This window comes from Panthera tigris, chromosome C2, assembly GCF_018350195.1.
Source record: "Panthera tigris isolate Pti1 chromosome C2, P.tigris_Pti1_mat1.1, whole genome shotgun sequence".
NCBI classification, from domain to species: domain Eukaryota; kingdom Metazoa; phylum Chordata; class Mammalia; order Carnivora; family Felidae; genus Panthera; species Panthera tigris.
In genome coordinates this window covers 61,091,806-61,118,924 of record NC_056668.1, presented here as the reverse complement: position 1 = coordinate 61,118,924, position 27,119 = coordinate 61,091,806, and the positions used below count along the sequence as shown (strand labels likewise).

General features: G+C 39.8%; 1 long non-coding RNA gene across 3 annotated transcripts in view; it reads left to right on the top strand.

Moving 5' to 3' along the window:
- The first annotated feature begins 8,261 nt into the window (after positions 1-8,261).
- LOC122230488 overlaps positions 8,262-27,119 on the top strand; it is a 115,593-nt gene continuing 96,735 nt past the window's right edge. For 2 of the 3 annotated variants that reach the window (XR_006207467.1, XR_006207465.1), the window contains exons 1-2: positions 8,262-8,617; positions 25,554-25,660. This is a non-coding gene — a long non-coding RNA (uncharacterized LOC122230488). Of the gene's footprint in view, positions 8,618-16,649; positions 16,747-16,994; positions 17,098-25,553; positions 25,661-27,119 lie in introns of all 3 variants that reach the window. The other variant, XR_006207466.1, reaches the window with a different exon arrangement.

Genomic DNA, 27,119 nt, shown 5'->3' with positions numbered 1-27,119 from the left:
TTATTTATTTATTTTCGAGAGACAGGAGGAGAGAGAATCCCAAGAAGGCTCCATGCTCCCAGCACAGAGCCCAACATGGGGCCAAATTCATGAACCCATGAGATCATGACCCGAGCTGAAACCGAGGTGGACACTTAACCAACTGAGCCACCCAGGTGCCCCAGGTATTATTATTTTAAAGTAATAATTAACAAGACACTTTACCAATTCTCTAAAATAGTATTCATTATTTTGCATCATGCCTTTCTACATGTGGATGTAAATAATGTCCTACTAAGTAAAAGGCATGGGTGAAGACACTTCTACATTTTATAAGCCTCACTTGGCAAAGAGCTCTGAACTTCTAACACCTTTAGCCAACATTCTTGGATGGCCTCTTTGTCGGCTCATTTGTATGATAAATAAAGGAGCACAACACTGTTCTCTCCCATCTCATCTGGAAACTAAGTGGATGCTGCTATATCCGCCTTGTGGGGGGATTGTGTGGAGTAAAGTACAATTAATTAAAGGTTAAATGCACAGTGATTCCAAAAATACAGGGTGATAATTCAAGTCCTATCTTGTTATTAAAATGCAGCACCTCACAAATAATGAAACCATGAGTGGTGTGAATGAAAGGAGATATCACACCAGATGATCCCCACAGTCATTGTCATTTTTATGTCCAGGGAAAGACTAGCTTCCAGAACCTATGAATAATACTGGATAATCAGTAAGCAGACCATCTATGGCACCAGAGGTTTATCTAAGCACTCCCATCCCACCCCTTTTTTTGAGCATTTGAAATTCAGGGTCCATTCACGAAATAGAAGATTTTCTTCCGTATAAAGCAATGACAAAATCTGGGTGAGCATTACTGGAAATGGACACATTAATGTTTATTTATTTTTGATCAAGAGAGAGACAGAGTGGGAGCAGGGGAGGGGCAGAGAGGGAAGGACACAGAATCTGAAGCAGGCTCCAGGCTCCGAGCTGTCAGCACAGAGCCTGATGTGGGGCTCGAACTCATGAACCGTGAGATCATGACCTGAGCCGAAGTTGGATGCTTAGCCAACTGAGCCACCCAGGTGCCCCTGGAAATGGACATTTTATATTTTTAGTTGCAAGCTACCAGCCACATATATTAATCTCTAAATTTATGAGTGCATGGCTACATAGGTGGTGGTTCCAGAATACAAACATGGAATAGGAGGAAGCCTAGATACAGGGAAAGAATAGTCTATATGGTAACTAAAGAATGAATTACCTTTAAAGAGGTAATTAAAAAGACGTAATAAAAAACAAAAGTATGTAACAGAAGGCTAGACATTGTCTGAGTGCATGGTCACTTACATGTTGTGCTTGAGACATAAAATACAAAAGAAAAAAGGAAGCAAAGGAAGAAAGAGCATGTGTGAAGGGACACTACATTTTTAAATTGAAGCAATAAATTATACCTGGAATCTCCTTAGAGGCCTGTAAATAGGAAACTGAAAGCATTTCCTTCTATTTTATAAGTACAATAAACTTTATCAGCTTTCAGTATTGGAAACTTGTGCAGTATTTATAGGCTGCTTACTTTCGATGTTATTCAGGAGATAGTATCAGGAGGCTAATGAAAAAGAAAACTGGGGTGGGGTTAGGGGTCTTTTTTCCTCCTGTCCAACAACCAAGATTTATCATAAAGATTTATCATTTTGCTTCCTGGCCCATTCACCAGAACCAACATAACATGCTCTGTCTATAGCTTGTGCTATAATTGGGTTGGCCAGAGGCACACAGTTTCCTGGCTCTACAGAAAGTCATTACAGATAGACTCCCTGCACCCAAACAATAACAAGTGTGCTCTGTACCTCCAGTGAGGAAACGGTGCTAGAGGAAAGAGTGAGCAGAAAAGAGACTTCAGGTGGCTCTGTGCAATGTGGCCAGATGAATAAAGAAAGGTTCTTTGCAAAGCTTCCATCTACCAGAAGTCTTCAACCACTTGTCAGTGTCAACAGTTGTGTCACTCTGGACCTTCAGAGCAGGCAGGTGTAGACTTAAAGTGGCAAAGGATAGTTAGTTCATCTAGTTAGTTAAATCTCTTTATATTATGCAAATTTCAAGTTGTGGATCAAGGGCCATAAATTTTAAACCTAGGCACTCTCTAATAACCTTTACAAAATTCTTCCCAGTGTCCCTACATTTGTAGTGTGCCAAAATGTTCTTGCCAGGTCTCATGTATTTATGTGGTCTTCACAGGCTCCCCAAACATTTCAGGGGCTACATGGGTAGGGGTTGCTTCCACCCTTGAAACTACAGAAGTTTTTACATATCAATCAACTGTTTCACCTTTTCCTCAATTGGCACTGTCTTGCTATTGTTATCCATATAGCAAAATTCCTCATGATTTTGTCTCAAGCTGTTTTCTATATCTTTCTTCATGTACCTAATTGCTCTGTATTTTAACAATGGTCAGTGTTGTGATAAATTTAGGAAATTCAAGCAAAAAAACACAAATTTTGCTTTAGCATTTTATATGACTGCCAGGATTTTATACAAACAATTCAAAAGCACCTTAAAATTTCAAATCCTTTGGCAGTCTGCTTTGCAGAGAATTAAAATTAAATGTAAAAATAAAGAGAAGAAACTCATATCAGCATAATTAATATGCTCTATGAATCTAATCTGGAGACAGTTGTAGAAGAAAGTCTACACAGAAGCCTTACTTGAAGTTATAGAAACATCTGGCAAGGGTACCATGTACCAGAAGCCTACAGCCAGTGGTCAACTTCAGGTCAGTTGATCTGTGCAGGGACAAATATTGTGCATAGAAATTGTGTAAGTTACTATATTTCACACCCAAATCTCGTTATAGTTTTTCGAGTTTCATGATCTGGAGTAGAAACAGGCTGTGCTGTCAGCCAGACTAATAATTCTTAAGCTCTTAGCAAGAACAAAGCCAGTGCAGTACTCTTTTACTATATCCCAGAACTGCAATGAGAAATACATTTAATGAAGTTTGTTTTGTTTTCTGCTTTTCTTGATGCTTTTTATTTTAGTTTGGATGGACAACTGCACATTTTCCACAGGGTCCACTTCACTAAAACAACCTGGAAATAATCAAAGAGAGTTAGAAGACTTTATTATGTCTTGCATCCTGCCAGTCCCATCGTAAGACAAGGTTCCAAATCTCTGGTCCATTCCAGAGTTCCCCAAACTCCAGAAATTAGGATCTGAGCTGGAATTTGGATGAGCTGTTTTGGGGATTATTGAAGTTTGGGAGAAATCCTGCCTTAGTCTGCAGGTTCCATTCTATTCTGGGAAGTTTGTGGAGTCTGATTCTACTCAAGTTCTACTTGAATGAATGATCCAGGAGGGCAGGGATTGTATGCTTTGTTCAGTGTGCTGTATGCCCAGTGTCTCATTCTCAATAAATATTTGTTGACCAAATAAACTCCATAAACTTTCTTGGAGTTTATAATATTTAATCATGTCTCAGGTTTCCTGGGAATCATGAAAAGGCCTGGAGGCCATGGGGATGGCTGGGTTGTAAAGGGAATGCTGGCAGGTGCAGCATTATTTAATAGGGTCACCTGCAGGCATTACTAAGAAGTACAGGTCCTTGGAAGTAATAAACTGTGTACACTGAATACATTATTAAATTGTGGTCTGTGTTACATTTTTGGTGTTTTTTTTTTCTTCTGGTTTATTGCTAGTCCAGAGAACAAAGAGGAAAATTTATCAGGTAATAAAAAATAGCAAGTCATATGAAAATCACTTTCTCCCTTTTTTTTAAATTTGGCAATTATTAGGAAATCTAAACTGTGGAGATGGTTTTGGTGAAGCATCTTTTTGAGTGCTTAAGTCAACTTCCCCTGTAAAGAATTAACTGTTGTAACAGCCTAGATCAAATTGAAACAAAATAAATTCAACCACATGTCAGTAACACAGACCGTACAGATGTGTAACCGAAAACACAGAAAACTGTCTGTTGTTGGGGACTGATTTTCCCAATGTCACCATTATCATAAATCCCTCAGCCATCTCATCTAGTGGATGAGCTGCTTCTATTGAAACGGCAGCTATAAGCTGAATTCTTCTCAATGTTACTTGGTGGCTGTTCCAACCTGAGAAGTTGTCATGTTTTTCTTTTCACCTAGGAACAGATGTGCTATTCCAGTGACAGCCTTTGATTGTCCATAAACCACATGTGGAGAACATTTAAGCATCTCCAGAACAACCTTTGTGGCCTGAAATATACTAGCCCATAGTAATCTAGCAGAGTGACACAACACTGTAAAGCATCAACAATCACAAGCTTGGAGCACACCTCACTTCACGGAGAATTGCTCTTTTAGACATTTGCTCTTTTTAACATAACCTGTGACTCTTAAGGGTTCCGTACAGCTGGTGTCATCATAGTGGAAAATGAACCCTCAGGAATATATAGGTCTGCAGTGTGCTCTCCTGTGTTAGTTTCAAAAGTTACATAACAAACTTGGAATTGGCAGCAATCTAAATGCCTATTTGTTATATCTATATGCACAAAGTTCTGTGTCATCATTATTGACAGTCTGTACATTCAACTGTATACAAATTACATAAATCAAAAGTATGTATGATAGCGCTATGGCTTTATAGCCTTCATAACCAACACTGTATTATATTAAACCTGAATGTTACTTGATGATTTAATTTAGAAAATATAAGATTATTTTAAAAGTCTATTTATTTGTTTACCTATTTGATCAAAGTATGAGAGTTAACATATGGATATAAACCCGTTTAAGTCTATAGAGTTTAGATAAGTACAGCCAAATATTCAACAATTAAAAAAAAAAAAAACAGATAAAGGATGAGTCCCAGTATGCAGTGCTTAATTGTAATGAGGCTCACCAACTGAATAAGACTGATAAATTCAGTGAGAAACAGTGAGAAAGCTAAATACTTGATTATTTGATGCCAAACAGCAGTTACTTTATTTTATTTTTATTTTAGAGAGAGAGTGAGAGAGAAGGCACACAAGCAGGAAGAGGGACAGAGGGAGAGAGAGAAAAAGAATCCCAAGTAGGCTCCACACTCAGCATGGAGTCTGATATGGGGCTTGATCCCACACCCCTGGGATCATGACCTGAACCAAAATCAAAAGTCAGACACTCAACTGACTGAGGCATCTAGGCACCTCCAAACAGCAATTGAGAAGCAACTCAGTATTTTTTCTCAATTTTTTCTAGTAACTTAAAATTTTCATCTTTTAATCCAATCCATCTTTTTAATCCATCTGTTTAATCCAATCCATCTTTTAATCTTTCTGACTACATATTAACATTAAAATAGCCATGGCTACTCCATACATACACAGCAAGCTTTGTGTGGAAGGAGTCTAAGCAAGAGTGAAAACTCTATAACAACCATAACTTTGAGGCCAACATGATGTCAGAGGAAATTGAGCAGCAGGGTGAGTGTAGCCTTAGGCTTGTCCTATTTACTTCATGGGACTTTGGTGCAGTCTTTCCCATTGGAGCTTTCAAGCCACATGTGACTTTAGCCATGAAACCTGTGGGGTTTTAAGAATTCTCATTTCAATGTCAGGAAATTGCACTAGAAGAAATCTACGGAGGAGTCAGGAGTCTGAGGTCATTTTGGCTGAGAGAAATTGCAAATGTAGCTCCCAAGTCACATTTCTGAAAGGCACATGCCCCATAGCCAGCTATGTATGACTCAGTTCATTTTACTAAGCAAAATTTCTTTTTCATCTATAATTGATTAAGTAAGAATCCAAACAGCTGTACCCTTCTTGGGCCCAGATAAGGTGCCATATTTCTTCAATACTCAATCTCTACAGTCACAGGAAATCAGTTCACCTAATCATTGATTCTATCTACTCTCATTCAGCTTTTTTAAAATGTTGGTATGAATAGGTAACCTAACTTTTTAAATTACTCTAAGAAGCATTTGCCATATTCCCCAGAAGAAATGAAAGATGTGTTTTAGAAGCCAGTGAGTAGATCACAAACATTCAGAGAGTCATCACCATTTTTTATTTATTATTTGTGAAATAGCAGCTACTTAGTGCAGGGATAGACTTAGAAAAAGGCATAGATCTTAGTCAAGAAGCTAATGACCTATGTCAGACAGACAGAGCAATTTAGTCATAAAATACATCTGCCAAAAGGTGGATCTTAAAACTCAAGTTAGAGTGGTGCCTTGAATTCTTTTCAATTTGGAAGGGTTAGTGGAGGAAAGCTTTAATGGTAGAGAACCAATGAGGCTATTCACCAAGGAAATAAAGAACTGAGTTATCAATAGCCAAATTATGGAAAGAGCCTAAATGTCCATCAACTGATGAATGGATAAAGAAATTGTGGTTTATATACACAATGGAGTACTACGTGGCAATGAGAAAGAATGAAATATAGCCCTTTTGTAGCAATGTGGATGGAACTGGAGAGTATTATGCTAAGTGAAATAACCCATACAGAGAAGGACAGATACCATATGTTTTCACTCTTATGTGGATCCTGAGAAACTTAACAGAAACCCATGGGGGAGGGGAAGAAAAAAAAAAAAGAGGTTAGAGTGGGAGAGAGCCAAAGCATAAGAGACTGTTAAAAACTGAGAACAAACTGAGGGTTGATGGGGGGTGGGAGGGAGGGGAGGGTGAGTGATGGGTACTGAGGAGGGCACCTTTTGGGATGAGCACTGGGTGTTGTAAGGAAACCAATTTGACAATAAATTTCATATATTGAAAAAAAAAACTGAGTTATCCAGAAGGATCAGAGACTCTTCTATGATTTTGTTCATTTATTTGATTCACAGAATTTGTCATATCTTGCTTGATAATATGCTGATTAAATTATGCCTCCCTACCCTGCTCCAGAATGCACACATAATATATTGATTTTCTTAAACACAGAGATCAGTTCTTATTCCTATCAGAGTACGTGGTATGTAGTATGTGCTCAGTAAATGCTTATTGAAAGAATAAATGAATGGAAGCTTAGTTCTTTCAAAGATTACATATACTCTAGGAGAGATGATAAATCCTGAGAAAGTTTTTGGTGTTGTTGTTGTTGTTGTTTTTAAATGTGGTAAGGGAACAGGATTGAGTAAGCAGAGCTAGATAGTCTAGGGAGAGGAAACTAGCAAACAGAGCCCCAGCAAGGCACAGGGTGAGAACACGTCGCACTAGGATTTAAAATACAATATCTCTTGCCATATTTTGGAGAGATTTCAATAAAAACATAAACGGTTTTTCAGCGATTACATTGATACTGGCTTTCAGCTCCTTATAAAGCTAGGGTTGGACATGATAGTCATTTCATTTGGGTCATACATATGCAAATTAATTTGCATTTAGCAACGTTCCTTAAAGATTTCATGAAGATATCGGTATAGCTACAGAAATGTTTTCGCATTTTGTGTTGACTAAAATTAAACGTTTTCACATTTTCATAATTCATTAACAACAGAACTGTATATGGTTCACCCCTTGGCAGTTTGTGAGTAATAGGAGCTAGACTGGAGATGGGTGGGAAGAAGGGCAGCTAGGATAGAAGAAAGGGCACCAAAAAGAAAAATGAGACAAAGCTAAACATAAAATTTGTTATCTTCTCCATGGTTCTCTATGCTGGCTATGTAGAAATTGAGTTTAAGGAGCTAAGACTTGGTCTAAATTGCATGGTTAGCTTCTCTGTGATGTTCTAACACAGCCAGCTCCCATGTACTCAGTGAATGTCAACATTAGCCATACTTCACTTGTTTTCTGGGGTAAACTTACAAATTAGGCTCTAGAGGTATACCCATCTGTACTTTTATTCCTATCCCCAGAATAGAACAGAAAGAATAAGCAGCTTAAGGAATCCACAGCTTGATAGGTATAAAGGCAACTGGTATACCAGGGCTCTAGTGGTGGGAAGCAAGGTGAAATTGGATTGATTTCATTGGGACCCTCACTAATGAGCAAATGTATTAGTAACTCATTTTGTCTACCTCCTACAATGCTGTTTTCCAGAACTCTGGAGTTAACCCCCAAATATGTCTTCCACTCTACCGTTCCAATAATTTGGTGAATGACGCAGGAAGTTGATTTGTGAAAATCCATCTGTATCTTAATAGTATATCAAGGGAATCTTGACTTACTGAATTTGGGATACCAAATTCAGGTTTCTCCTCAGCAGGATTCTGACTAGAAATAACACTGTAACCATAGAAACACCTATTCAATGAATGGTCATGGGAGAAATGACATCACAATACCATTCAATAAAGAGAAAAAGCAGAGAATTCCCTGCCAAATTTGATATAGAGAGGACTTTTTTCAACACAAAACCACTGTCAAGTGCTCAGATAGAATTCTGATTTTTTTTTCCTGACTCTCACAAGCAGACATTTTTTTTCACTTCATTCATTCAACAAATATATTTTTGAATGCCAGACACATCCCAGGCACTGTTCTAGGCACTGCAGTAAACAAAGCTGACTGAGTGATAGATGCAGAAAATAACCCAGAGAAAGGAGATATTATGACATTGCAAGAGGATGATATTTATTAAGGGGTAACCAAGAAAGACCACTATGCAAAGTTGACAATTATGCTGATGCCTGAAGGAAGGAAGCAAACAAAGAAGATTTCTCATTCTGGCTAGAGAGAAAAGTATGTACAAAGGTCCTGCAGTGGTAATACTTTTTGGGTGTTGGAGCAAAAGTAAGGAGCCTTATGATACTGGAATAAAAGAAGGTGAACCAGTTGGGTGACAAGAATACGGCAGTGGGCTCTGATCAGGAAGGAATGCACAGGCCATAGAAAGGACTTGGGCTTTTCTTTGAGTGATGAAGGGACTGTTTGGAGGATTTAACCAGAGAAATAATAAGATCTGTCTTGATTTTTAAAGAATTACACTAGGTGCTATATGGAGGCTAAATTACAGTGGGGATTGGTGAGAGGCAGGAAGACCAATTAAGAATGTGATTACAATAATCCAGAAAAGAGGAGATAGTGACTTGGCACAGGATGGTAACAGTAAAAAAGGCAGTAGTAGGATTCTAATATACTTTGAAGGAAGAACTGACAGAATCAATTTGCTGATGAAATGAATGAGTGTGTCTAGTCCAGTGCATTATAGGCACATGAATGAATAAATAAATTTTGATCAAATTTAAAAAAATCAATCACATCAAATATGCTCACTTTTTCCCCCCCCGAGAAAATTAAAACTTAGAGAAGTAAAATTACTACCTTTCTCATAACAAAAGATTTTACATTTACATAAAGGCCTTGTCTACGATGCTTATGATGATCCTTTGATATGTCAACTTGTCTAGACTACAGTCCCCAGTTATTCAATAAAACTGCGAAGGTATCTTATCTTGTAGATGTATTAAAGCCCAGAAGAAGTTTATTTTTTTTAATGTTTATTTATTATTTTGAGAGAGAGACAGACAGAATGCAAGTGGGGGAGGGGCAGAGAGAGAGAGGGGCACACAGAATCCAAAGCAGGCTCCAGGCTCTCAAACTCACAGACCACGAGATCATGACCTGAGCCAAAGTCAGACGCTTAACCGACTGAGCCACCCAGCCACCCCAGAAGTTTATTTTCTTTTATTTTATTATTTTAAGTTCCAAAAAGTCTTTATTACATACAGAGGGGAGGGGTTCGGTCCTTCTTAGCTGCAGCTTTCCTCATGGCTGCCAGGAACATTGCTCAGCAACTCTTTCTTCCTCTTGTCACATATGTCCCGCCCTTTTCTTGACGAACTTGAAGAAGTATTTGGCCTTGGAGACCTTGAACAGCTCCATGGCACACATACCACTTGTATGAGGTGAAGCTTTTCATGTCCCACACAAACTTGATGTGTTTGGTAAGGTGCCTGCGACTGCAACTGTGCCTTAGCTTGCTTACATTCTTTTTTTTTTTTTTTAATGTATGTATGTATGTATTAGAGAGAGAGAGAGAGAGAGAGAGAGAGAGAGAGAGAGAATGCAAGCATGCAAGCAAAGCAGGGGAGGGGCAGAGAGGGGGAGACACAGGGGGGCTCAGTCCCACGAACTGTAAGATCATGATCTGAGCCAAAGTCAGTCATTTAACCAACTGAGCCACCCAGGCACCCCAGCTTGCTCACATTCTTAGTAACCTTGTGGCCCTTGTTGAGGCCCATGACCACAGGGTAGTGCAGAACCATTGCTGCTGCTCCTCAGTGGCTCCCTCAGTGGAACGAATAAATTAAATTTATATAAGGGAGATTATCCCAGATAATCTGGGTAGAATTGACTAACAGTTGAAATGTCTTAGGAGCAGAGCTGAGACTCCCTAATTAAGAAGGAATTTTGCCTGTCAACATCACCTTCAGCCCATGCCTAGGGGTTCTCAGCCTGTCCTCTAGACTGTAGAATTGCTTAGCTAGCCCCCAAAATTGCACAAGCCAATTTCCTCCAATAAATCTCTTGATGTAATTTCCTACAGGTTCTACTTCTCTGGGTGACTTAACTTATAAGTAATACTTTTACACTTATGCTTATACTTTTACACTTATCCATATCTCTGGCTCATCCCTCTCTCTGTCCTTTATAGCCACTTCGTTTTCTACCTACTTTTATGTATCAGTGTTCCAAAAGTTCTGTCCTGGTTCCTACTTTCCTTCTAGAGAGATTCTTGGGTAGATCTCTGTATAAGTTATTAATTATTAGAGCTAACACTAACTCTTGTGGGTCACTGTACTAGTTTGCACATGTATAAAACACACAGTTGTAAGGAAAATCCAGCCATACTCACACAAATAAGATGATTGATAACTTGTTTATGCAATAGCAGTCAACATGGGATAAAAGTAAATTAAAAAAAATTTTTTTTTTAATGTTTGTTTAATTTTGAGAGAGAGACAGACCATGAGCAGGGGAGGGGCAGAGAGAGAGAGGCAGACACAGAATCTGAAGCAGGCTCCAGGCTCCTAGCTATCAGCATAGAGCCCTATGCGGGGCTGGAATCCAAGAGACATGAGATTGTGACCTGAGCCAAAATCGGATGCTTAACCAACTGAGCCACCCAGGCACACCAATAGTAAAATTTTTTAAACTAGCAACGAGTTGACAATGTCTGATTGTTTTTGAGTCATCTTAATAATAGAAGGCATAATTCATAGTATAGATTTTATGAATTGTAACTTAGGACTGCTTGCCTCCTCCCCTACTCACAGTAGATTATATAGGGAAAATTGGTCAGGAAGCAGAGAAGCAAGGCCCAGGCAAGTGTGAAAGCAAATAGATGTAATGGAAAGATTGCTGGACTGGGAGCACAAAACTTGCGTTCTTACTCTGGCTTGCTATTTTAATTAGGTTATTTTGATCACAAGGATAGGGGTCTCCTTCAGATTATCTGAAGAAGAGGAGAGTTGGCTGTAATACCCAGGATATTGACCGGAACTGGGACTGGGAGAGGGAAGGGCAGCATCAGGGAGCCCCGCTTTATACCAGCTGCCTCTCTAATGTACTGTATGAATCGTTCTCTCTTATTGGGCCTCGGCTTCTTTGCCCATCAACTTCAACCTCCTTTCCCAGCCTCTTGCTTATTTATTCCTCTGGTCTACGAATTTGTTTTCGAATTACAGCCTCTGCTTTTATTACCAGGTTCTACTTCATAGTCCACTATGCAGTTTCTTTCAGCTTTGTTTCTACAGTTAACTATCCCATTCTTACATCATCTTATTCAAATTCTCAAGAGAGGCAAGGAAGGGAATCTGATTGTCCCAATATGCAAAGAGTTGTTTATTAAAGGTTAAAGGGCCAACACAGGGTGTTGGTAACCCACTCTGCTCAGAAAGGGTGTGGTTGGGGTAAGGGAAGAAAGAAAGCTAAAAGGTGAAATCCATAGCCAAACCTATTGTTATCTAACCTTTCTGGGTGTTAGCAGCTAACATTCCCTCTTCCCTTGCTCCTGCAACATTTTGAGTGGTCTTTACTAATCTCAGGTCCATCCTTCTCTTTGTCCTTTGCAACCACTTCTTTTTCCATTCACTCTTACGCATCAGTGTTCCAAGTATTCTGTCCTGGTTCCTGCTCTCCTATAGAGAAATTCTTGAGCAGACTTCTGTATAATCAAAAGAAGCCCTTGAAACCAAATGTGAACAGTCTGAAAAAAATAAGTGTACTAAGTTTCTCACATATGTGTTTTAATTGTTTAAAACATATGTTGGAATTTCTGTTATAATTAAAACTTTAATGTTAAAAAGGAGTTCCCATATGTAAAAGAGATTGACAGTTATACACCTTTCCATAGTAATCTCATCCTCATTCCCAGCTTTTGTTACCATCTGAATGCTAGTGACTCCCAAATCTACTTATTAAACATATGTAGAGAGAAAGATGTATATGCCAGACACAGGGCTATTCATTAGGGTTACTGTAATGATTAAGACATAATCTCTCTCTCTCTCTCTCTCTCTCTCTCTCTCTCTCTCTCTCCCTCTCTCTCAAAGAGTTCATAGTCAGGTGGGCAAAAATGATCAGTAAGCAAGAAATTACAGTGTGATAAGACCCCAAATAGAGGCAAGCACAGAGAACTGTAAGTGTCCAAACCTTAAGGAATTGGATCATGAGAACTTCTCAGAAGAAGTGATAGCTAGTTGATATCCAAAAGGTAAGCAGGCATTTTTAAGATCATTAGTTTTAAACCATTATTATGCATCAGAAACACCAAGGGAGTCTCTGAAAAATATAGATGTTAGGGCTTCATGCCCAGAGATTCTGATTTCATTGCTCTGAGGATAGGTTTTTGGCATTGTTATTTTTTTAAGCAATTAAATAATTTTAATGGGGAGGAAGAGTTGAAAATCACTGGCTTAGGTAAAGCTGAGGATAGTCAAGTGCACTTCAAGCAGAGGTATTAGCATACTGAAAACCCTGAAAGCAGTAAGAGCACTTACCTTAGGTCCAGTTGCCTGGAAAATAGACTCTGAGGTATATATTTGCATGCAGGTTATTTATTAGGGAGTACTTTACAGAACACCACCAATAAAAGAATGAGAGAAGAGGACTGGGTAAAAGGAGAAACTGACAGAAACCTATGGGAGCCCTAGAGTTCAGAGCCATAGGAGGTTTGGAGCTGGGATATTTCAAGATTTGTTCACATCATGACAAGAAGGCTGAAACTTTGCACCCTTGCATCATCAAATGATTAGATTGGATGGCTCCTAAGATGGGCTGTGGCCTTGACAAGGCAAGTCCCTTCAACCTAGGACAATTTCAAGAGAGCATATAAGCTATAGGCTATCAGCAGCAACTGTGGGGGTGAATACATTGCTTCTGAAAAGGGGATTTAAGTGTTATATCCAATATAGGCCACCCTCAAACCACTTGGAGTCACATGATTCATATAGTAAGTCACCCCATCTGAAAAGAGCTCCTTCAAGTGTCTGGGTAGTATCTCTTTTTGGAGAAATTTACAAGATGAAAGTAAGGCCAATGACAGGCTTTTCCAACACAGTTGGTCTTAAGGTTGAAACTGACACTCATTGTCTCCTTCTTCTACAGTCCATTCTAGATTCCTCTCACCCTAGTCTGGCACTTCTGTTGGTCTAGGTGGCTTACCTAGTGAGGTGACTTGGACATTCATCCCTGAGTCCCTTGGCGCCTGGTAACCATTCCATGCTGCAGCTGCTATACTTGTTCATTTCTCAACTAAAGTCAGTAGAGTAGATTACAAGTACCAACTTTATTCTTTCTAGACCCTATTGTTTAATAGTAGCCTTACCTCCTCCTAATGATCAGGTCAATTACCCCTGCCAATATTGTGCTTCCCTTCCTTTCTTGCTAAACTCTTGGCATAAGGAGACTTAAGTTACCATGTAGTAGTCAGAGCTTATAGTGGGACTCTTAAAGGAGCAATGAGACATTCTAGGATGCACAGAGCCTAAATGTTCATAGTTGAGAATAATACATTTCTCAGCTGAGTCACTGGGACTGATAAGTGGATTACTTATCCTGGACTCACTGGGGAACAGAACCATATACTGGTCTTTGACACTGTATCCTGAAAGATGGTGCCTCATTCTCATATAGACTATCATCTGCAAGCTAGCACCTCAGCTGCTCTTTAAAAAAATTCCATCATCTCTCAGACCTACAACTTCCAATTAGTGCAGAATGTAATAGGCCCAATGGATACATGATCATGTCCCCATTGCTGCAACTGTGTTTGGTCTGAGCCTATGCTATACAGTATATACTGTGGGTAGATCAAATATTTCTGCAAACCTTCTTAAGGTGGTACTGGAAGAGACCCTGCAGGAAGGACAAGAAAGTTATCCCAGAATATGTGTCTTTCCCAGTCAAGAGGAATCACTAATTTCCAGGATAGAAAGATTACATTGTAATCAACTAACCACCAAGTAGCTGGTTGGTGTACTCTGGGTATGATGCTCATAGAGACTCAACATTGGTCTCTGTTGCTGGCAGGTTGGAGAATTAGCAGTGGCAGTAGCTTGATCAGCCTTAGTTAATGATGACCAATGCCACTGAGTCAATTCCTTGACAATGACTAGTCAGTCCATTTATGCATCCATTATGCACTGGAGTGCCTTATAACAGAAGCTGGATAACATCAACTGGCTGAGTCATTTTGTGTACTTGGCTTCTTAGTGCCTCTTCCTTGGTGATTGCTCTTTACTGGGGATTATCATGACATGCAAAGATATTCAAATTTCATCTCTTCTGCCTCTTTGCCAGACCTCCTTTTCTATGGTTTATTTTTCTCCTTCCAATTCCCCAATCAATCAAGCAGGTCACTTCCTATAAGTTCCTATTTATTCTTACCTCCAGCCATTTCTTTCTTTACCCCCATCCCACTCAAAAAGGTGGATAAACAGCTGTGACCATCTAAACGCTCTACTCATTAGGAGGATTGGCCCATATTGCTGACTCTCAGGGCACCCCTGAATGGAGCTATAGTTAGCAGCAATACATTTTCAGCTTGGACCCACATACAAAGCCAATTCACCAATGAACCCAGTTTGTCTTTTTCCTCCTATGCCAGTTGGCCAACCAACCCTTTCCACACACCTCCCCACCTCCATGCCACATGTGGCCATAGGTATGAGCTGAGAGAGAGGTGTCACTGTAACAGTAATCCATATAGAGGTCTGTGCTACCTGCAGTTTACTTGTGCCTTCTGACTTTCTTTTTTCCCAATCCAATATGTCACTTCCATCTTACAGTGGCTTTATGATTTGCTGGGTCTAAAAGACCCAGCTCATGATAGGCAGTCCTGGCTGCATGGTAAATTGATATCCCATGATTTTTTTCCTACTAGTTCCCAGGTGCATGGCAAGAATTATTTTGCAAATGATATTTTGGTCTCTAGCTGTTTACTACAGATGGCATGGGTTCGCTCTAGAATCTTAAGAGTCCATCTTGCAATTTGTCAGTTGGGGCTGACCACAAACCCCAAACAACATCTTTTCCCACCGCAGATACCTACGATTAGTTCTGTAGGACCATCTGTGCCAGACTTGCTGCAAAGCCCTTTCCTGCTTTGGGCCTGAATCAAAGCAAGTAGTCTTTCTGTGTCACTTGGTGAAAGGGTTGAAACAGTATTTCCAAGTATGAAATATGCCATCCCCAGCATCCAAAAAAGGCCTTAAAAGTGTTGTGCTTCTTTCTTAAGGGTGGAAGAAGATGAGTTAATCTTAATACAAGATGCACTAGACTTTCCTTTTCTTTGGAAGGAATATTCTGGCCTGTCCTAGATGACTCTACTCCTTAAAAACATAAATGCAGAGCCCTGACTTTTCATTAGATTTCTCTTCAATCCTTTAGAGTGCAGGTGTCTTACCAAGGCCTCCAGTGTACTTGCCACTTCTTCTTCATGCAGTCCAAGTGACATGTCAATGATACAGTGGACTGATAATGTTCTGAAGAATAAAGAGTCTAGGTCCCTTTGCATTGTATTCTAACAGAGGACAAGAAAGCTAACATAGCCTGGGGCAAGGCCATTATATACAGCTGTTCATTCCACATGAACACAACTACTTCTGATCCTTCTTCCTAAGAGGGATGGAAAATATCCCATTGTCAGATTAATTGCTATATATTATGGATATGAGGCTGTGTTAATCTACTCTAGCAAAGATACCTCACCCAGCATAGCAGATGTAACTGGGACTAATAGTTGATCGAGTTTGCAGAAGTCCACTATCATCTTCAAAGACCCACCTGTTTGTTTTTTGTAAAAGTCATACTAATGACCCAGATAGAGGACATGATACCAACCATGAATCCACTAGTTTGCTCACAGATAGGATAGTAATCTTGGGTGGTTGAAAGAGGCACGTGCCAGTCCAAAGACAACCAATATAGCAATTCTTCCAACTACCAAGTATGTCCATTCCAATTTTACATCTGGGAATCAGAGAAATGATTATGCAGTGAGTCCATATACCTAGTGAACTCACTGTGAGATACAACTAGACAAGGCTTCCACTTATTAATTGGCTCCTATATGCTCCTACTCTAATTGATGACACAATGATACTTTGGATATCACTGTTAACTTAGACCCTGTCTACAAATCTACTCAAGTGACTGGATTCCCATTTTCTCATGGGAAATTATTATTCTAATAGTCATAGGTACTTTGAGGAAGTACTAAGTGAATCATTACCATATATGCTTAATAAAGGGTCTCTCCCTTCTGCAGATCTATCTGACTTGTTCTTTAAGCCATGGGATGTGGGCCTGAGAGAACTGACTCAGGTTCCAGAAACTGAATAAGCGATTTTGACCTTTTTATCAGGGTAAGTTCTCTTAACCTCCTGATTATTTATCTGTGACTCCTTTGATTACATACACAGAGCATAACTTTTTTGACTGCCTGTGGTACACTGTGTTCTATTTACCATCTCCTTGGCCCTTTGTGGGTCAGGCCTCCCTGGCTATTACTCAGACTGGCTATTCATTATGATCATTGTGACTACCTTGCTTTTGATAGTGAAGTACCAGCACCTGGCCTCTATTATTTTGACATCTTCTTCATTGTTCTCAGGGTTCCCAATTCTACACCAGCATCTTCCACCATCAGCCTTAGCCTACAGAGGACAGCCACTACTGAGAATTTCATTTATGCTGATGCCCTTCTCATCCCTCTGGTAAATGAAGTGTCCAGTGAACCCTTATGTGAAACATGGTTAACAGATGGATCTTCTGGTTTACATAGTACATCTACTCTAGCACACCCATTTCTCTAAAACCTTTGATCTCTTCTTTCAATATGTGCCAGAGAAGTTCTGGTATTCTTAGTGCGTACCAAAGCTTTTTCAAGCTTCTAAGAACCATTCTAGCTACATGTTAGCACTGTCTCCTGGGTCTTTGACTGGGCATTAAGTCCTCCATCAATGGAGAAAGTTCCATATAAATTCTCCCTCATCCAAATTTATGTTTTGCCCTCATTCCACCACACCTTCCACCTTGACTCAGGGTCAAGATCATACTTTCTCTCCTGGTCTTATTGATATGTGTTGGCCAGGTCCTGCAGCTCTTTAGTGTATAGTTCCTTTCTTTTGCTAGTAGACAGACCAAACACTTCCCCAGCCTGTTATGTTGTATCTTGAAGCTAGCTATTGGTCTGGTTGCCAAGAGGGAAAGTGGAGATAGATGGAGGTAGAGGGGAGGAAGGGAGCTGTGGGAGTATATGTTATGTTATTTTGCAATCTTGCAAGCAAAATGATGTGATAGCTTTTAGCATGAAGGAATAGGGTGCTTCTGTGGGTTCAGAGGAAGTTGAGGTTTCAAGATTTCCAAAGGCATCAACCCAAATAACGCTATTCCAAATCTCAGAGCCTCAGAGCCTCAGAGCCTCTTTGCAGTTAAGGCCCTGAACCTGGTGAAGCAGATTTGCCAGGTTGACAAATTAATCTTTTCTGGATACAGATACTTAAAATCACATTCTAGGTTTGGTCCTCAGATTTTCTACCCTCAGGCCTTCTGGCCCTGTCACTTTGCCCTACATTTGAGATTAATCACTCTTAGTCCTTCATTGCCTTTCTCTAATGCCTGATAACATCCAGACAAAGCCATGTGATTCCATGGTCTCTATATTTACTACTTTCCCAGAACCTCTCAATTGCCTGAGACAGTATACCTGCCAGTACATTCTTTCAGTTTCCATCCCAGTTTACCACTGATGAAAGATGTAACTTTTTCATTGTTCTAGCATTCTGGGAGTTATCAAAATTCCACTTTCTACCAGTAATGGAGTCCTTACTTCCAGCTAGGCAAAGGATAATATAGTTCAAAAATCCCACTTTAAAGCTGCTAAGACAATTCTGGTAACAACTGTTTTAGGTCAGACTTCCCAGGAAACAGACTGTGTAGCAAAGATGTGAATACAGATTTATGGAGAGGGCTCTTAGGGAAAAAAATGGAAAGGAGGAAGAGGAGCAGGGTTAGGCAGAGGGAAATGTTTGAACAGCAATGCAGTTCCAACAAGGACTCAGCCAATCCTATGGGAGAAGTTCTGATTTGGAATGGCCTCCACAGTTGTCCATTTTGAGGATTGGGCTTTATACCCCTGCACTGACCAGTCATGATATGCAGGCTGCTTCTGGAGTGAGTTGTGACTTTCTGCATGGCATCTCCCTTTGGTAGAAGGCAATTCCTTCAGAAATTCTCAGCTATCAGTGGACAACAGTCAGCACTTCTGGTAGTTGTGAATATGCTTTGATCTCAAAGGAAAGATGTTAGGGGGGTGGGGGGGGTACACAGGATCTATCAGAGCATGTGTTTTTGCCAAACTGTAAGTAGTTCAGTAGGGCTCAAGACAAAGTATGAGAGGGAGAGGGGCATATGATAAGGCCAAATGTGTAAGCAGTTACCAGATCAGAGCCTTTGTCTTGCAATGCAGCCTCCAAAGAATAGCAATGCCCAATGGGTACTTGGACATAAAATCTGAAGTTCAAGAGAAAGATCTTGATATAGAAGAGTTACTTATGTCTGAGACATTGAAGTTGAGGGTTATTAGGGAAAGCCAGTTATTTGAGTTTGAATTCCAGCTCTATCTATATTACATCAAGTCTTCTGAACCTTAGTTTTCTCGTCTATAAAATCTTCACAGGGTTGTTAGGAAGAATGAGTGGAATGATTCATACAAAGCACTTAAACAGAGCTCTGAAAACATGAAACCTGTACATGGCATACTAAACCATTTCCAGCTTTGTTCTCTCTCTAGTCAACCAAAGAATTGATCCTGAACTGACAAAACTTCTGTCACTATTTATGCTTTAAAAATATCTATAAGTGTGTGAGCATGGTTGAAGGGAGCTTTATTATGCACTATTTGTCTTTCATAGCTAGAAACACTGAGGTCTGAACTGTTAAGCTCTTTGGTTGAAGTCCCACTGCAGGATGAGTCAGGATAAACAATTCAGATCCTTAAACTCCTCATGCCATTGGGCTCTGTAACCAACAAACTCATAACCTACTGGGAAAAGAAAAGGACACTGATGTATCATGTTAATTCTGTAACAGATGAAAGGAACTTCAGGGTCATCTTTCTGAGATGATTGCCCAGGGGTTGGGCCCCAGGTGTTGAGAAGAGCAGATATTATAAGGTTTATTGAGAAGAATGTGACAGGGATGCATTATCAGGTGACAGGGTGATGAGGTGGGTGATAAGATTGCAAGTCAGCTCTGAGGTCAGCCTCAGGTTGAAGGAGGCAATGTGTGTGACACCCTGGTGGATGTGAAGAATTTTTAGTGACTTCTCTTTGCACTGAAGAGATGAGCTGATGAGCTTCCAGTTTAAGGCAGCAGCCTCCCTCTCCTGGGTCTAATCAGTTTCTAGGTTCCCGCCTTTCTATGGTCCCTTTTTTAACATAAATATTTTAAGGAGGGAGGGTGGAGAAGCAGCCCTGGAAATCCCAGCTTTGTCATGTTTCAAGACAAAGCTACAGATATAACATAGGCATCCAAAACGTACTATGGGGAGAAGGGACAGATGCACTGAAAAGAGATGGATTGGCTGGAGGGAGAAGAGGAGGAGAGACATGACTGGCAGCAACTATCAAACAGAAAGACTTATATCTGTTTTCTGAGAAAAGAGGAGGCAAGGTGAAAGCAGAGCTTGCTAAATATAAATGTCAGCTGCAAGCCTGAACTGCAAAGTAGTGAAAATAGTCCTTGATAGAAAAGAAAAACACTCACCAAACTCCCCTTTATTGCCATGAGGTTTTCTTTTTAATTATTATTGTACCTTCTCTTTTTGAGGTAGAGAATGAGAAATTTGTAAATAATAGAAATCAGGGCTTCTCCCTCCATCCTACTCCAAAAGCCAAGAGTTAAACATTTAGGAGAACACAACTGATAAGAATCATACGGAAAGTTTGTTGAATATTCATTTCTGTGGACGCATCTACAAAGATTCTAATCTAATGGGTCTGCAGTAGCATCCAGGACTATGCATTTTTAGCAAACTCCCTAGTGATGCTGATGTGAGGGGTCCAATGATCATACTATGAAAAACATTATTCTACATGGTCAGTGCCCACCCCAAACTTAACCCAACACTCAGGGGCATCTAGAGCAAAAAAATATATGTTTACATGGCCAATCCAAATAAATCTGGATAAGAACAGTACTATCAGTATAAACACTTCTTTTCCTTGAAGGGTTTCTTCTAAACTAGGAATCTATAGGGGCGCCTGGGTGGCTCAGTCGATTAAGTGTCTGACTTTGGCTCAGTTCATGATCTTGTGATCTGTGGGTTTGAGCCCCAACCTGGGCTCTGTGCTGACAGCTCAGAGCCTGGAGCCTGCTTCAGATTCTGTGTCTCCCTCTCTCTCTGTCCTTCCCACACCTCCCTCTATCTCTCTCTAAAATAAATAAATACTAAAGAAAATTATAAACTAGGTATCTATAAAGGATAGCTCTTTCCAGAACAAAGGGTAGTCTCCCTCCAAATCAATTCCCATTTCATTCTTAGAAGGTAACTTTTTAAGGCAGAAGCTTTATTCTTACTTTCAAAAAATACTAAAACTTAGTCTATACTCTGTTACAGGGATAGTGTCAGATCCTAGACCAAGATCACTTTCCTCATTTCCCAAAAGCACTGGGACCTACCAGATCCCTTAACAAAAAGGGTAAACTATTTTTCTCCCCAAATAATGGGGAATGGAAACAGAAAATGGACAGGATTGCTTCATCAGGGATTATTTTTTTCTCATAATTTTTCTTTTTCTATTCAGTTTTATTTTTAAATAATAATATTAGGCCAAATTTAATTTCTGTCTTAGTTTATAACCATCCAGGGAAGACTAATACTGCATTAATAGTTTGATAAGGAAAGCTTGATTCAGAGTTGACCTTTTAATAACTCAAGAGTTGTAAGGGTTAGGCAATAACAAATGAAAATAGAAATGCCTCCTGGGGCACACTACTGAGACTGCGATCTTCAGTTCTGAGAGGTTCTCAGAGAGTACCCATCTATCTTTGTGCATCCAGGCCCTTTGAATCTGGGACAGGCATTGGAAGGCTCATGTCAAATCATTCCATTTCATATTCAAAAGGGCTCCAGTATCTTTGATCTTTGTAAGTGGAAGAAACTTTGTCTTGAATCCAAATCCCCTTCCAAATGCTACACCATTTCTTTTCTTTCTTTTATAAGCAACTTCTTTTAAAAAAATTCCCCTTACTCGCTGTCTCCCCTTATTGCCATCTATTTAGTTGTCAACTCAGTGCAGCCAAATTTTCAACCCACCTCTGCTCTGAAACCCTTCTTGCTAAGGTCACCAATGCTTTCAAATCCAACAGTTACATCTCTTACATATCTAACTTGACTTCTCAACAACAGTCAACACAGTTACAGTTATCCTCTCTGACACCATCCTCTTGGTTTTATCCAACTTTATGGCATTTCTTTATTAGATTCGTATTTGTTAGCATTTCCTCCTCGGCTTGCCTGGCCTCCTCTAAATATAGGAATTCTTTGGCCCTCTGGTCTATCTCCATTCTCCCAGGTGATCTCATCCAGCTGTATAATTAAAACACCATCTACAGCCCAATTAATCCACAATTTACATTTCCAGTTCTGACCCCTTCTCTGCATTACAGCCTAATGTATTCAACTTCCTACATAAACATATTAGATCCAATGAAACTCTCATTCCCTCCAAATATTATATCCCAAATCTTCCTGTAGTGCATTATCCCCACTCACCCAGTTGCACGGCCCAAACCCTAGTTGTTATCTTTGATTCTTTCTCCTTTTGTCACTGCCTGTATCCAATCTCTAACTGCACTGCCTCACCTTACTGCAAGCTACCAGCACCGTTCAACTACACTGCTGCATTATCTCCTAGACATCACTTTGCTGGTGTCCTTGCCTCCCAATAATCAACTCTGTACAAAGCATCAGAGTGGCTGTTTTAAAATCACATAATGCTCCTTTGCTTTGAACTGGCTTCCGACCTCCTCCTATGGTCTCAAGACCCTATGTGATTCTGTCCTTTCCAGAACGCTCTCTTTCTCCTGCTTCAGCCACATTAATCTTTTATTAATTTTCTTTGAAACTTCAAGCTCATTTCCACCATAGGGTTTTCAACCTTGGCTTCCTCTGTCTAGACCAACCTCTCCCTGTCTCTTCATGTGATCAACTAGTTCTCATCATTTGGATCTTGGTTCAATTGTCATTTCCTCCAAGAGGCATTCTGGCCACCCCAGGTAAGATGGACATTTTACAGTCAGATACCCTATCACATCACCTTGTTTTGTCTTTTGTGTAGCACATATCATGACCTGAAATCCTGTTCATTTGTTGATGACCTATCTCTCATGCCCACTAGATGGTAAGTTCCATGACAGCAGTAACCAGTGTTTTGGTTAGTGCCTGGGAGATAACAGGGACATAAAAAATATTGAGTTTTAAATTTTATAATGATTATATAAATCATGAATTATATTCAAAGCTGTACAATGTTGGCAATGAATACGCCCTTTAGAATTTCTTTTATTTTCATGTGGTAGTGCATCCTGGTTGAGCCCTACCTAAAACTCAGATTATCTGAAGGACTATCATAAATTACTGGGTGGGAAGCTTCTTGGTGTCTGTTTCATTGATTTTCACTAATGGAAAATATCTTTAAAAAGAAAGTTTGTAAGAAAATCCAAAGAATTCAGGAGCAGCTATAGAGTGGGAGTAATGAGGTGAAAGAGGGAAGACTATTTCTCAGCCAAATCTAAAGCACTAGGGACCAAGTCTATGTGGAAGGGAGTTACCAGAAGAAGCAAAGAGAGCTGGTTGGTTTTGTTTTTGTTTTGTTTGTTTTGTTTGTTTTGTTTTGTTTTGCTTTGTTTTTAGAAATATGGTAAAGAAAAACACAAACAATGTTGATTCAATGCCCAGGTAGCAAAGTGGGACACTGCATTGGGAAAAGGGTATCTCAGCATCTCTTTTCACTTGTGGCACCCAGTGTACTGTGGAAAACACTGATCTCCATGGCATTTCAAGAGTGTGTAGTTTTGGGAGACCTTGGAAACAGTCCTCTGGGCAGAAAGTCAGAGTCCTTCCTTCTTGATTCTGCTTCCTTAGGATTAGCTCTTATCTTAGGCCACCATGCTTATAAATGGCTATAGCAGAACCAGACACTACATAGTCTCTCATTCATGTCCTCAGGAAGACTGTGAAAGTTCATTGCTATGAGTTCTAGGAAAAAAATATCACTCTATCTCCTCAGCTTTGACTCAATCAAAGGAGATGGACACCCCCTGAACTAAGATTGGGAACAGAGAGATGACTGTGGCAAGTGATTTCTTTTCACTCATTCATTCTTCAGCACTTATTGAGCACCTACCATGTTCCTGGCACTCATCTAGGTGCTAAATATGGCATGGGGAACAGCATTCAAAATCCCTTAAATTATAGCAAAATGCCCAAGATTTCAAAGACACTTACTTATGGCTCTATCTTGGGTAATCCACTCATTTTCTGGAAATGGGGGTTGTACCCAGGGTGTCTCTTCCACACTAAAGGAAAGAGGAAGGAACCCTTCGGCTATCAGTTCTCCTCATTTGTAAGTCTTGCATGATGTGACTCGCCTGCTACACAGAGCCACACTCACCCGGGGCAACCACAACCTTTCCCCTGAATTCAGAGGCTGTCAGCTGCTGCAACTATTTGCTTTACCCACTATCCAAGCATATGCGTGGATGGAAAGGAGACTTCGAGAGCAGAAGCACGGATGATGGGGTTATGGCTTCCTCTAGACACTGGAGAAATTTTGTCTGTGCCCTCCTGACAGAAAGGCATTCACTGCATTTTAATATAATGCTATTCTCCACAGATATTTCATTTTCAGGCTAGTGGAAAAGTGAGGCATCAGAAGGGAGAATGCTGATGGAGGTTTGGGTAAAGAAAAGAGAGCTGGTAAACATTTCCCTTCTGAAGCAATATTAAAACACCCACATTAAGGATAAGTAGCTTGCCTGAGAAAAGTCAAAGTCAAAATGAAGTACGAATTATTGATTTTCAGTAAGTCAGGAACTAACATTCTACTTTTACCCCCACTCCATGTTCTCTAATTTTGGCACTAATTCAACAGTCTCTTTCAGGTCCAGAAGCCTACCTTTAAAATATCACTCTATATTTTCCTTTTATCTTCCTTCCTCATCCTCTCTTTTCATATTTTCTCTCCTCTTTTATCCTCTCTCCCCCTCCCATTTTCATTTCTCTCATTCTCTTGCTCCTCTCTTCTCCCCTCTTTTTGCTTTAGGATGTATCCTAGCAACAGCTATTTCAATTTAGAAAGGATGGGAAGGGCCACCGGTGTTGCCAAGGTTACCAGTATTTCCTGCTGTCATTGGAGGAAGTAACCTGTGTGTCGATCACAATGGAATCAGATACCCTGACACCTTTCTTGCTATGCTGCCTGTCTCTTGAATGAGAGAGTCTTCCATATCAAAAAGTTTTACTAAACTGTCTCACAGTGTCATGGATGTTTTCATTTAGTGATAAATTATTCTATAACCTAGATGTTTATAGAAAAGTGTAGGGAAATATAAAATGGTAAAATGACAATAGTCATTTTAGACATCATTTTGACATCATTTTAGAGGGCAGCAATTCTATTCATCTGAGATATACTGTCAGATTTCCAAAAACAAGATAACAATATTGTTGGCCAGTAGAGCCCATTTTATGATAATGACTCAATATCAGATACATTTGCCCTTTAAAAATATAATAATCATGGTAATTTGTACCAATATACCGTCATTTAGGTGCTATATCCACTTAAAAGATAAAAATCTTTTTAAAAATTTCTCCAAATTAACCACCATCATAAAAAATTAAAAATTCATTCAGTAGGACCTTTTTTATTTGTCATAAAATGATAGCCATTAGTGTCCAGGAACTATTTCAAAGATTATTTACATCAGGCCCAAAGCATAAGGCCCAGAAGACCCAAGACCAACCTCCAGGTGTGGCCCCAGTTCTGAACTCACATTGCCCAGATGAGTCAGGCTAAAATATCTATGAGTTTTCTTTGTCATAGAACCTTATAGAGGCATACCCCTTACAAAACCCTCATACTTCCTTATTTCATTCCCACAGTGGCTATGTGAGGATGCACTTTCCCCATTTTACAGATGATCAAACTAAAAGCCAGGGAGTTTGAGTGAGTTAAGTGGCAGAAGACCTGGCATGAAGACTTCTGATTTGTAAGTCATTGTATAGCACTTGTCTTCCACCATATGTGGATGATATAGAACCTATGCATGACCTCTTCCCCTACTAGTTTGTCCTGGAAATATTTCCTGCATAAATCACTTGCACACGAATCCTCCTCTGGAATCAACTTCTGGTTGGGGAACCCAACTCCTGCAACTCTTAACAGAGTGCTTTCCCCATCCATGGCTCCAGCTCTCACTATTCCCTTCCCTTGGCCCTTGGGAGTGGGGAATGATTCCCATTGTTGCTAGCCCCAGGGTGTTTTAACAGTCTTGGTGGTTCCATTAACTCTGCTCACACTCACTCTTTAGTTCTATAATTGAAGTCTCATGAGGTACCTTAGTTTGTTTCTGTTTAATGCATATACCATAACTGTTAGAGCCTCTTAACTGATCTCCCCAACTTCTCTTTCACTCCCTTCTCTCCTTCAATCCATTCTCCATAGACTGGCTAGAGGATATTTTAAATCACATCATTAGATCATATCATTCCCCACTTAAAACCATTAATGGATCCCCACCATGCACAGATAATGTTCACATTCCCTGCCATCATATAGGAACTCTTTCATGCTTCAGCTGACATCTTCAGCCACAACGCTGACCACTTCCTTCCTAATCTACTTACATTGCAGCAATACCAAACTACATATAATTCCCAACACAGATCAGGGTTGCATCTTACCTCTGTGGTTTGGTTCAACTCATGCTTCCCTCATAGTGTAGCATGCTCTCCTCTCCTCCAAACATCACTAATTGATTCCCTAATTCAAGCCAGTGTCATCTCTCCAGGAAGAGTGTGGTTGCTTCAAGACAGAGATAATTCATTTATTAATTTGTAGGCTATCAGTTTCATCTTGACACAGAATAGAAAGCATGTTGAATGACTGGTCTTTCAAGGAGTGAAAATAGCTACTACTGCACTACAACACCTTTGCAAACCCTCAATTATCATTGAAGATATCTTTGAAAAGTGAACCAGTAATGTTAATAATTGCCACTTACTTCTGCCCACTCTGTACCACTTAATGTATAATATTATTATTTAATCTTCACAACAAATATAAGGTATTGTTATTTTTTTTTTCTTTTTTAAGATGAGGACAATAAAGCTCAGAAAGATAAGAAATGTTCCTTAGGTCACACAGCTAATAAGGGGTGGACTTGGGATTTGAGTCCTTCCGTGTCTATCTTCATTCCCAGGACTGTGTTCTCTCCTTTACAGAGAAGCATCCATGTCATAATGTAAAGCAGAACTGGGCAAAGCCCTCACTCCACTTCTATTCCCAGCATCCAGGTCACCATGAAGAAGAGGGACACTCAGTGGTTTCACACATTCATGAACAGCGCTATAAATACTGTATATGTGCATCTATTTCTAGCCATTTTAGATGACATTTTGTTTGGTGGCATTTCATCTAAAGAGATGGTGGAGCAAGAGACAGATATT